Source organism: Nyctibius grandis, chromosome 4, assembly GCF_013368605.1.
Source record: "Nyctibius grandis isolate bNycGra1 chromosome 4, bNycGra1.pri, whole genome shotgun sequence".
Lineage (NCBI taxonomy): Eukaryota > Metazoa > Chordata > Aves > Nyctibiiformes > Nyctibiidae > Nyctibius > Nyctibius grandis.
The window spans coordinates 87461608-87474615 of record NC_090661.1 but is presented as its reverse complement, the minus strand read 5'-3'; positions in this window follow the sequence as shown (position 1 = coordinate 87474615).

The window sequence follows — 13008 nt, the reverse complement described above, 5'->3', positions numbered from 1 at the left end:
TATTTAATGTTCTACATCCATGCCACTTTCTATTCAGGTTTTCTTTTTCGAAGAACTAGGATCAAATTTGTTTAATGCATCACCGAGTACAGTCGTGTTTTCTGTTCTCCTAAGAAATGCTGTGCTAACAATTTTTGCTTCCCATTTTAAAGCAGAAATGCCAGTTTCACTAACAAGTCTGGTTTTGGAATTCTTTTCTAGTAGGCAACTGCTGCTGAAACTTGTGTTGATGTGTTTTTTGGTTGTTGGTTTGTGATTTTCTTTGTTGGTTGGTTGTTGGTTTTTTTTAAAGCATGCTGAGGTGGGGGTTGGTAGAGGGAAAGCATGAGATAGGATCATAGGTAAAAGCTAGTAGTTCTGAAGAAGTCTTAGCGGTTGTCCTCTCCCTAACAGGCCCCTTCCTCTGTGCCCTTGCAAAGTCACTACTCTGCTGTACATAGTGTGAACTATGTACGCTATCCAAATTACTATCCAAAGCCAAAAAGTAGTTGAGTATTCATTAGTTCTTGTGTAGTCCAAGAATAAATTTTGGTTTTGAAGGGTGATTGAAACGGAACTGATTTTGTTTTGGCATGTAAGTGCTATTCATCACCTTAATTTTCCTCCTGTTTTTTCTCAAAAAGATGGGGACGTGGCTACTTGATTGGGATGGCACTTGTTAGATTGAAAGAAACTTCAAGGAGGCTGACAGTCTACTAGTGCATTAGCCTGGGAGAGGAACTGTTTATGGAAACCAGCCTTTGTCCTTAATTTTCAGAAGTTTTTATAAATTCCAGTATATTTTTGTGTGTATATAAATAAAAAAGACTGTCCTGAAAGTTTTCTTGGCTATAGATAAGTACATACATGTAAATAGCAGTATTTTGGAAAATGGTTCTTGCTAGGACTGAGGCAACAGTTTAATTCATCACACTACTACACACTGCCAGGATCAACTCTATTTGCAGTTTTGTCAACTAAATAGAATTTGATGCAGCCACTATTTAAGATGACCAAAAACCATTAAGGCTGTGCAGTGTTAATTATCTCTTTTCTTCTTCACTAATCTAAATGGCTTAATTTCTTTTCACGTTAACATTTGAGGAATTCAGCTGTTGCCATCTTGCTTACTCCTAGCTCCATTTCCCTAAATGGAGACCTTCGACTCTTCAATTACCATGACTTACTGACAGTTTATTCTTACTGTTTCTACCTGGGTTTTCTGGGGGGAAAAAAACTTCAAATGCTTCAAGAAACCACACATACGCTTTGATATTTAACTTAACGAGGTGAATAAGTACTCTTCTCATATGTACTTGGAATACACCCCTGAACCTGGCAGTACATCATCCTCCTTATCTTCACAGCCTCTCAGTACCTGAACTACCATCATCTTCTGACTGAAAAGGCACATCATCTCCCACTGGTTTCACACTTGCTGTGACTTGGGGAACGATTCTCACTGTAATCTGTTTCGATAAATTCCAGCATAATCTGGGGAAACCAGAAGCCAGTGTTCCTTAATGAGCTGGATCAATTCTTGTAAGCACCAAGGCCAAGAACCTTCTTCTTCATTGCTGTTTAGCAGGTTGCTCTATTGGAGTGAGCTGTAAAACCAGAAGTATTTGTGCCAAAGTTTGCCCAGCATTTCAACCCTTCAGATCCTTTCTGCTTTACTAATTTATAGAAGTCCAGTGCAGGCTTTATTAATTAATTTCAAGGCCTTATTCAAGAGCTTGAGTAATATAGCTCACTTTCCAGAAAGGCAACAGTCACAAGACATGTGCGCGAACAGAATATTACTGCAAGTGAAAAAAAAAAATCTGTTCTGTAAACAGAGATGAACTGTCTCTGTTAGATCATGGCCCCTCAAGAAGGTCTGAAGACGTGGCCTCTTTGTCCGTTCTTGCCAGTTAGTTATTCACATGCTCTGGATATTTAATTGCTTTTGCACCTCTGAATATTGTGAGCGTAAAGCAAATATTGCTGGTTGTACTATACTAAGTAGTTCAGTAGAAAAGTTCCATTCCAGAACCACTAAAAGCAAATAGCAGACATGACTTGAAACTGCCTCAACTAAACAGCTCAGCAGCACCTGTCAAAACATATCTTGCAGGCACCTCATTTAATGCTGGATGACTAAGCTATGGAAAAGCAATTGCTTAAGCAGTGGGCCTCCATAGGAAGTCCTTTTTTTTTTTAAAAAAAAAAAAACCCAACAATAAATTATGCAACTTCGAGCTTCAGACCACTCTGTGATACAGCATGCACAGCTTGATGTTTTGGGTGGTTTGTGGTTTTCAGTTGCTCTTCCACTCTTACTACAACTCAGTAACACTTAGCTGCAGTTCATGGGAGCTGATAAAGGAACACACTGATCTGAGTATTTACTGTATGTCTAAGGACTATTTTGTGAGTAATTGTCATTTCTCTGCCATGAATCATTACAAGAAGCTAATACCCCTACTCACTACCTCTGGAAGAGCCTTCCCCTACCAATTTTCCAGATAATTCTCATGCATAGAAGACAGAATACATAAGAGAGCACAGAATCAAAAACATTTTTATTTTGATGAAAATCAAGAGTGGTTTTTGTTTTTTTCTGTAGCAAAATGGTAGCTGGTTCAGAAGTGCTTGACTAACTTGATAGAAGAAAATCTCTACCATGTTACCTCCCTTGCATAGTTCTAGGTTAAGATCCCATGGGTAGTTCTGAGTTTGTTATTAGTCAGTTTGCAGCATTACTCTTGCATGAGCTGCTTGCATCACTGTTTCAAACAACACGACCACAATGCAAGAGGAAAGTCCTGCTTCTCCAGTATATTTGCACTTCAGCTTCAGGGTTTGTTTGGTTTTTTTTTTTTTAATCCAAGACAGACGTTGGTTAAATATACATAACATTATTATAACTCCCTCTGGATGAGAAGCATTGCAGAAGCTTTATGGAATGCAAGTTACATGATGAAAGCCTTTTGGAGAGGGGGGGGATTGCAGGAATAAAAACTCAATTGAAGATCATTTCAGAGGTAGAAAAAAATGCCGTTTTGACATACTGAATCTGAGACTTGGACCAAATTCCCTCAGTGCCAAGCTATGAATGGCTAGTGGGATTTCTCATAACCAACACAATAGCAATTCTTTTGACTGCTGAGAGGGGCATGGAAAATTGTTGCTAACCTATAAGGATAATTCAGCCTGAACTTCATTAAAGAAAGGTTTCTGTTTTTTCTTAAATTCTTTGGTGCCTTTTAAATGCAAAGCAATGTTTTTTTTTTCTTTTGAAAAAGCAATGGTATCTTAACTGCAGGGTTCTCGACCCCAGTGTTGTTAATTTTCAAGGTACTATAAAAATGAAAATGCTTTTCACTTAAATTAAATACCATGCAATGCAACTGACCTTCCCACATTACCAAGCCCTGTCTCCTATTGCAGACACAGAATTGTGGTATGTAAGTTGCATACCACCTTGCTGGTAAGTAGGCTTCTTTTCCCATCTTTTTTCAAAGATGAACAAAAATGCAAACTAACCTAAGGAGTAAATTCACAAGTGACTTCAAGAGTAGGGGTGCTTGCATTTTGTTGTTTAGCTCTAGATTCTTTATGAACAGGGTTGTTCTATTTTCCTTCCTAAAGGGGCTCAAAATGAAAGCTCTTCTGGTTAATAGGTGGTGAGACTCATTACATAGATTTATTTTATTTTTTTAAATACCCTTATAACATTTACATGTAGCTACTTATATGCCGAATAACAGAAAATGTGTATTTCCTGAGCCTTCAGGTCTTAAGCTATTTTGGATAGAGGTGGAGTAGGTGATCACAGACAGTCCATAACATTCCTCTCAGCAACTCCTGCTCAAAAGCACTGCAGTTCTTGCTGAGCTAAATCACATGCACTGTATGTTGGAATCCCTTTTTATAACACTTAAGAGTACAGTTATTAGCAGCCTACGGAAATATTTTGTCCTAATCTACAGATTAGGACCAAGACAAACATAAAACATCTCTACTAGTGGAATTGGTGGAGACATTTTAGAGATGATTCCAGCAACACACCATGGAAATTGTCCCAGATGTCAGGGATCATCTTGTGTCCTCAAAAATCTGAGCATCATGTGGCCTTTCTTGACCAAGCATGAATCATGAGTACATCTTCTGCAAAAGGCAACAGCATGTGGCTTGCAGCACTGGGCTCTCTGTGCCTCAGTCTTTCTAACTAAGTACCATGATAGGGAAAAATCCCTGCGTGGAAAACTGCCACTGCAGATAGTGTAATTACAGGAGGTTGTTAGAATGGGAAACAATACTGTAGACACCTCCCAAAACTGCGTGAGATATATGTATTAACTAACTTTACTAGCTTCTTACTGGCAAAATGGTGGCCAAGTCCTTATTTATTGCAGCTGCCATTCAGATGTTACGGAAGTCATTATTTGCAAACCTGCACTTGACAAGCAGAATGCGCCTTCCATAGTTATCCTATTTGTCCTTGTTACCACATTAATTAAATCCCATAAACCTCACTTAGTGTGTCTCATCATTGAGGAGTACAACCATGGATGGCATCCACATATGAAGAGTTTAAAGACAGTCAAATCATTCTGTATAATAAGCTGGACACCTTCAAAAGCCTGTTAGATGGTCATCTTTAGGAGCCTCATTACAGGGTAATTAGTTGTATCTGGATATTCCTCAGGAGCAAATTAACAAAGTGTTTTAAAAAGCATGGTGTAAGACTCAAATTCATCCCTTTTGACAGCTGCATAATCATCATCTGGGAAGCCGTGTAATCCTGTTCTTGCACCTAACATCTGTTCTTACGACTGGCAGCCACTGAGCCAATGTTCAAACATGTTTGCATACATATAAACATGACCAAGAGAAACTGTGTATTTATACGTCAGCCATGCTGTGCAGCTTGGATGGTGGTTTTTAGTTTTGTTCTGTTCTATTCTGTTTTTAAAAGAACAAGGCTTGTGATACTGCACACCACAGGAAAGGCACAAAAGGCATAAGCAAGCAGAGTTCAGCTGGCAGTTCTGCTCCAGTCAGAAAACAAATAAATATAATTAGGATAAATCAAATATGCACCACGATTATATGGCACGTGGCAAGCAGACTCCAAAAGTGAGTGGTGTATTTTTGCATCCTAACATTTCCTGTATTCCCAAAGCGGATTCTTTCCTTATTACTGCATTTTTGAGATGTAATTAGATGGCCTCAAAATATCTTTTTTTCTATAACAACCTGTTTTTGAAAGTCAAGCCTCTTTCTTTACTAATTGACTTGCGGAGGAACTGAACAGTATCACCATCAAAATACAGTAACATGACTTAATGTTCCCTGTCCAATAGATAAGGAAGCAGAAGGATGAGGAAAGTGTACAGTGAAGTTAAATTCTGGTACTATTAACAGGTAAACTTGGTGCTATGTCTTGAGTAGCGCACATAGTTCATTTTGTCTTTTAAAATATATTAGCATTAAAAAAAGGAAACATCTAATCAGTTTATACCACCCCCTCATGCACACACACAAAAACAAAATCTGCCTTTTTGCTCAATACTGATACCAAAGCAACAGGGAGACAGCAGAGTGGCAGCCTGCTGTATTGGCCATCCTGCCCTTCAAATGCTGTTCTCCGTCTTGCAGAGGGGCCTCACCTGGTTGCAGATAGCAGCGCATGCAGGAAAGCTAGAGGATGTGAAGAACCGCTTGATGCAACAAAATCAGCTAGTGACTGAAGTGTGAGGGATGCTACAGGCAATGAGTGCAGGGTCACTTTTATCTGCACAATCTGATTTTTCACTCCCAGAAGTCCTACAAACAAATTCCCTTTTCTATCTCGAGAAACAAAGCAACCACTTGACAACATAAATTCAATCCCGATAGAGGAGTGGGGTTTCTCAAGTGTATTTGACAAGTTTGTCACACCTGGATGTTCTTGCAGATTAAATTTCATCTGGTTCAAGGTGCAGTTACACAGCTCAGGTATGGTCTTTGCTGGATGAGCAGATGCACAGAGAGCAACTTTGTGGCAGAATGAGCCACCTGATAATTCAAATTGTACTGCACCTTGCCCATTCCTACTTTCCATGTGATTGCTGGATGCTAGTGGAATTCCTTTAGGTGAGACCCTGATGCTCCTGCCTGGACCTGCAGTTCACAGCAGATGCCCTTGTCTTGGGGCCTGACCACCACTTGTTGCTAACAGCTCGTCCAGGCAGCAGGAATAACCTGCTCCCAGCTCAAGCAGCAGAATAGGTATAAGGACTGCGGGGAGAAAGCTCAGAGCCGGGCTGAGACCCTCTTTCCCTTACTCTTATTTAATGATACATACAAAAAAGGGATCTGCAGACCTGAGATGGTGCCAGCTTATTGCATACCTGCACCAGGGGTCTGTTCTTGGGGCACTGGGCAACCACAGAGCTTTGGACTGACCTGAAAGTCATTACTGTGTACTGGAGCCAGGCTGGCAAACTAGTACCTCTCTCCTTCTCTGGGAGGGAAGCCAAGTCCAGTTCTCCTAGGACACAGGAAAGGCCCGTGATTCAAAGGCATAAAGGGCACAGGGTGCCCTCTGCCATCAGTGTACGGTGAAAGCACAGCCTAAACGCAGACAGCCGAGTTAGTTGTTACTTGCTTCAAGTAAGGATGGGGTTGAGACTAATCTGCTCTGTTGACCAAGCTTCATGCTCTTTTTTTTTTTTTTCCCCAGCAGGTACAATATTTTTATTTAAAAAGCCTCTACTTTTAGTAGTGTATTATAAGGCTCTGACACCAACATGCAGACAGACCACAGTAAACAGCTTCATGGAGGCCAGGTTAGCCTCGGAGTCTGCAAAGTAACAAAAGATACAAATGAGAGCATTGTGGCAGGATTCTGGAACTGTACCAACTGCTCGGCAGAAAAGAGATGATACAGATTTCATATCATGTCTAGAACAAGATCATCCCTCCTTATCACAGCTGTGGTTGCAATGTAAGCCTAGAGCAGATGCTGGTATTCTAAAATTCTGCATTATCTGGAAGCAGATCTAGGCCCCCAGCAGGTAAAACGCTAGGACTTGCCAGCACTTTGTTTTCTTTTTCCTGCTTCTGCTGCTCCTGCCAGTAGTTACGGTTGTCCTGAGAAGTTAACTTTTAAAGGTCAGAGATAAAGATAGTTGGATATGGATTTGCAATCCTGAACACATGCAGTATTTAAGATGATCCAATCTCATATTCTGGTTCGGTACTTTTATAGTTAATCTCCCCATTTTTCAACTGTGTAGGAATTGTAGGTTTTGGCTAATCCTTCTCATATGCCTCTGGTGGTTGGAGCTTTTCCATTGACACTAGTTCATCAGTACAGCTAAACAAATCACTGTAAGCTGTCAAACAGAAGACAAATGAGAGCTTACAGAATAGAATGCTCGCTGAACTGAGACAAAACTTCCAGCACCGACAATGACGATGGCAGGGGAGCAGAGACTATCTAGTTATAATTGCCAATTTAGCAACAGCTGAGCCTGTACTTATCTGAATTGGTACTTCTGCTAAATTCCTGATTGTTTTGTCCTGTGCTAAGCCTTGACATTAGCAGACACAATGCAAATGCAGTGTTCCAGGGACAACTCCTCTCTCAAAAAACAGCAGGTGGTGCTTAGTTTGAGGACTGGATCCCAGGAGAAGATTGCTTTTTGCCCTCATGTGGGCACCTGCTGTTGAGCTGAGATTCTTCTGAATCTGCCTGCAAGCATCAAGGTGATGAGCTTGTGCTGTTTTTTTAAAGTAGATGTTTGTTCTCAGTTCTAGCCTTCACCTTTTTTTCTAAGCCCAAAATAAAAATTCACTTTTCTTTTTGTTTAAAACTTTCATATCGTGCTCTTGAAGTCCCGTCTAGGTAACGGCTTATCTTTGGGTTGTACCTCATAAAACCAGCATTCTGTTTTATCATGAAGTGGTTGCCACCAAACACTGGCGAATAAATTGTAAATATGCCTTACTCTGTCAAGGACACGTGATTTGTGGGAGATGATAATTACTGTTTAGCCTGTTGATTTGCTCCCTCATCAAAAGATGTTTCAAGTTAATGAATAGGATATAAAAGGATATATAAAAATATGCAAGAACCTTTTGTCTGAAATAAATTTTGCTCCAATGCAGTAAAGTGCAGAGGAGTGCAGTAACAAAACAAACACACTCGCCCTTTTAAATAAAAAACAGTGTCTCAGGGGGATTTATATGACAGCAGTAACCCTCTCATAATCTAAAAATAATCATCAACTATAACATTAGGCATAGGAAGTCTAGGTAAAAAAAAAAGAGCATGTTTAGTGTATTGATGATGTGAGTATACAACATGGCATACCTAAAACAGAAAGAGAATACAGAATCCTGAAATTAAACTTAGACTATTCATTACAAGAATAGGGGATGGCAAGAAACTCTTCTCCTTTCCTGTACAGGTATACTCCTATCCATTTTGGGACAGGCAGCTTCTAACAGCCTTCTAACCAGCACTGTATACAGGAGGAAATGTGTCCCTTCTCCAAGCTGACAGTTATTCTAGTCCCATAAATAGCTTGCTATAAATTATGCCAGAGAAAAATAAGATTGGAGGGTTGACACAAAAATAAGCTATATGATACAGACAAGGGAGAAAGTTATCTTCTGCTGAAGTTTGAAATGTTACAGACCAACATGCTGCATCCTAAAAGGCTTTGACAGGCCGATCATCAGCAAGGGTGTAATTTCCTTTCCCATCATATATTCTCTAAGTCATGGCTGCAGGCCTTTCTTCTTTTAATATGGGTAGCATGTTTGGTTTGCAGTTTGGAGATGCGGCAGATCATAGGCATTTACACTGCCTGTGGTCTGAGGCATCAATATTTGAGCCAGCTTTGACCAAAAATGCTGCGCTTGAGCTCACATGGTGGGTGCTGCTGGAAGGGGTAGGGGCTGGCAGCACCCATTCTGCTTGGAGCATGTGTGCGTCGGGCAAGTCTGTCTGGCAAAGGCCTGGCTCGGGCAGCCTTGTCCAGCTTCAAAAGCAGCTGTTCATATACAGATTTCACTCACGTATTTCTAAGTATTATGTGGGGTGTACATTCATGGCTAACGCTGTTATTCAAACATTGGTCTTACTTAAGTAACTGCTATTATTAAAATTTAAGGAGACCTTAGATTTACAAGGCTGAATTCAAAAGTGAATGAAGAAAGATGCTGGAACAACAGATTCACCTATTCTTTTCATACTGTGTGTAACATATTAAACTTCCTATAAATCTGTGTAGGCCAAGGGCATGGCTTTAAGTGAGCCAGTGTAATGGCTTGTACTGTCCTTCCTGGCAGGAACCCCTGACAGTGGCCTAACAGCATGAAGAGGGTGGCTGTGAAGGAGGATGGAGATACGCACCTGCTCCTTCCAAGACAGCCATGAGACTGATGCAGTCATCTCACAAAACTCACCTGTAGACTCACCCCCATTTGCCTACATGAATTCACCTTTTTCTTGGCTGCTAGATTTAGATAATTTATTACAGCTCTGTGTATGTGAATCTGACCTGTTCTCCATGAAAGGCTGTAGCAGAGAGGGTCAGAAGAACAGAGCTTAGCAAGGAAGCTTTAGCTTTCTCAGTCTTGCTCTTTAATATGCAAGGAACATCACTTCAGACTTGCATGACGGTAAGCATAAGTAGGTCTAAGGCCATTCAAGCTGACAAATCTCTGACTCATCTCTCCTCTGTATTGGGGTGATAGGCTCTCTGCATTAGCTGCGGTCTTTGAAATAAAAAACTGACAAAGGAAAGACAAAAGGGAATTTAACAAAATGTCATAATTAATTCAACAACATGTTAAATCCCCAGCTTCAATGTTACTCAGTTTCAGTGAATGGGAAATGGGAAATTAAATAATTCAAAATATTTTAAATCTCACAGAGCGATTATTCAATTGAAAGCTCAAATGTTCAGATCAATCTTCAGAGGGGCATATTTCTAACGGACAGGACTTCTCTCAAGCCAAGAACATGCATTATATCTTCAATGTTCTTTTCAAGCTTACAGCTCTGGAGAGTAGAATTTATTAATCTGTCAGATTTTAGGCACTTCTTGCCAGGCTATCATTTATATATCATTTCTCCAAACCAGAAAAAGAAATATTTTTAGAAAGAGAGAGCCAGCAGAATAAAGCCTTTAAATACAAATCAGCTGATTCAGAGTCCCTTCTCCATTTTCTATCATCTCCTTCAACCACATATTGCCTTGTATTTACCCTTAAGTAAAACCAGTCAGATGAGCTTTTGCTCTCTGTGACAGAATTACAGAAAACAGGATAAGCAGTTTATCCTTCCAATGTGCAAACCAGGCACCTCTTCCAAGCAGATGTATTAGCGAGCCACCACAGCCAGCTGCAGACCAGGGATGCTCACACCCAGCAGTGAGCCTGACGCAGGGGAAAAAGAAGCTCCCGCTGCACGGCAAAGAACAGAGAAAGGGGCAGACAATTCCCATATTGCTGTGTAAGTAAGTCTGTTCTTCATTCACTGTGCAAAGTATGTGGTTAATGAGAGTTACCTACTGCTGCCAAAGCAATTTCTCTTCTTGTGCTCTGTAACGAAGGCTCATACTGCTCTTCTTTCGACAGCACTCATGTGCCTGCACACCCCTACACGTACACAGAGTTCCCCTAGACTAGAACATCTAGAGACAAGAGGAGACTATTAGTAGAAACTTCAGGAAGGCTGATGTTCAGGATTCTTTCTGTTCGAGGATAAGTCAGCCTTAAGTTACAGAGCTCTGCAAGGAAGTGTTTCCTCCTTCTCCAATCCCACCTGACACAGGATGGCTGCTACCACCACCAGGTCACCTGATATTTCATTTAATAAATAAGACCGTGTTTCCAATTGCTAAGAACCTTATCAAACTTTAAACGCCATGCTATGTGGCCCGCAGTAACTATGGAAGATTTCTTCGGTGATAGTTTGGTCACTTCTTAATGGGAAATCACAGCAGGTCTCTGACAGTCTCAAATTTTGAAGCAGGGAATTGAAAATTAGGTGGCAGGGAGGACTTCAGACTGGTGATTGAGGTGGCAGCTTTTGTGACTTGTGTGAAGAATCTTCCCAAACACCTTGAAAATTTGAAGGTTGAAGCTGCTCAGCTGGGATTTGATGAAACTGAACTGGAATTTCCCAAGGGTTTCTGTGTAGGGCCATGTGAAGAGAAGAAATGGGTCTTAGCACCTTATCACTACCTGCAGTGCTGTATAGCTGGACCTGAAAGCACAAAGCCTGTCCTCCAGAGCTATCAGTGACTTTCCTGCTTAGCCTATCCTATTCAAAGGCAAAAGATAAAATGTGGATTCATCAACAGGTGTAGTGAATGAAGGACAAGGAAGTTAGGGAGTGAGCAGTCATTGAGAAAAATGGGTAAGAGATTGTGGGCATTAATCTGTGACACAGAGCCAGGGAGCTGCAGAAGGGCTCGGGGTGCGGGAGCCAGTGGATCACAGATTGGATGAAGGAGGCAGGTGACCAATGGGTGAGGAGATGAGGACTGAGACTGGCCAGGGGAGAAGGATGTGGATCCAGAGACAGGGCAGGGGATGGTCAGAAAGAAGACACAGAGGTCTGTCATCATCAGAGGCTGGAGCAGAGCACGTGTCTCAGCGCCTTTGCTGCTCTCCAGCACCTGAAAACACCAGTGACACGGACTTATCGCACAGACGCACATGTCCTCACCGCTGGCACATCCAGCACGTGACAGATCCTGTGGCTCTCCCTCATGAGATAACGCGTGTCCTTGTCACTAAGGTAACACATCATGAAAGCTGCCTGCCCCCCACCCCTTTCAGTTTCCCTTTTGTTGGAGCACTTGGCAATTACACCCCCGTGTCTATGCTACGAGCACTTTACTGCCAAGCGCCACCACGATGCCACATGCTAGGAAATACCAGAACCACGGTGGCCCATGCAACCTTATTTCTGCCCACTTTTGTGAAAGGCTCTGTTGGTGACGTGACCGTTTGCTCTTTCCACAGCCCCCTCCATGCCGCTCCCTGAAACTTGCTCCAGAAGCAAAACTGCTGTTTTCATGAGTTTACCTGTGGTGCCTGTTGCTGCAGTGCCAAGCACTCCACAGGTACAACTTCCCCAGGGCTGGGTGGGGACCGAGCAGCACCTGGGGTCTGCAGTGCCGACGAATTTTGATAATCCCACTTGTGATGCCCATGACCTGATATATGTATTTTTTTCCTCAGAATAACAGGCCGTTGCTGCGCTCGAAGCTGCTGCAAATTAACCCCCTGTTAATTCATGGACACCCCCCTACACCCTAAAATATGAGGTGGCTGCGAGATAAAACCGAGCCTGAGGCACCCCACGGCCCACAGAGGCCCGGCTGCCCCTGTGCAGCCGCAAGCCTTCGGCCTCCAGCGCCGCCATCTTGCCCCGCATATCCTCAGCTCCCGCCGCAGCGGGGCCGGCGGCGTCCCCCGACCCCGGCTCCCACGCGGTCCCCGGCCAGCGGGACACACATTCCCCACCCGCCATTCTCTTTTATCACCTCACCGAGCCCCCTCTTCACCCTCAGCCGGCCCGGCGCTCGCCCACCCCCGGCCCCTCTCACCGCCTCACGGCGCCTCAGCTCGGCGGCACCTCCCTGTGGCAGCGGAGCGTCGCTCGGGGCGCGGCGGCGGCAGCCCCGTTGCTCCCCCCGCCGCCGGGCCCCCTCCGCGTGAGGGCGGCAGCCGGCTCGGAAAACCCTTGGGAAGCCAGGACACGTAACAAGGTGTTAAACTGGTGAAGATGAAAGACTTCACGCAATCTTGCTCCTTATAAAAGACACATCTGGACCATTTCTGCGATTTAAAAGTGATTTATTATCTCCGATGAAGCATTTAAAGTTCTCTCTATATTTTTATCCATAGAATTGTACAAACGCGATTTTCCTCAGCGGAATGAAGAAAATAATTTTCATGCACAAAGATGAGATGCACAACTCTTGACATTGTTACAGGGAATAACAGCAAATGTTGTATCGTATAGCACCA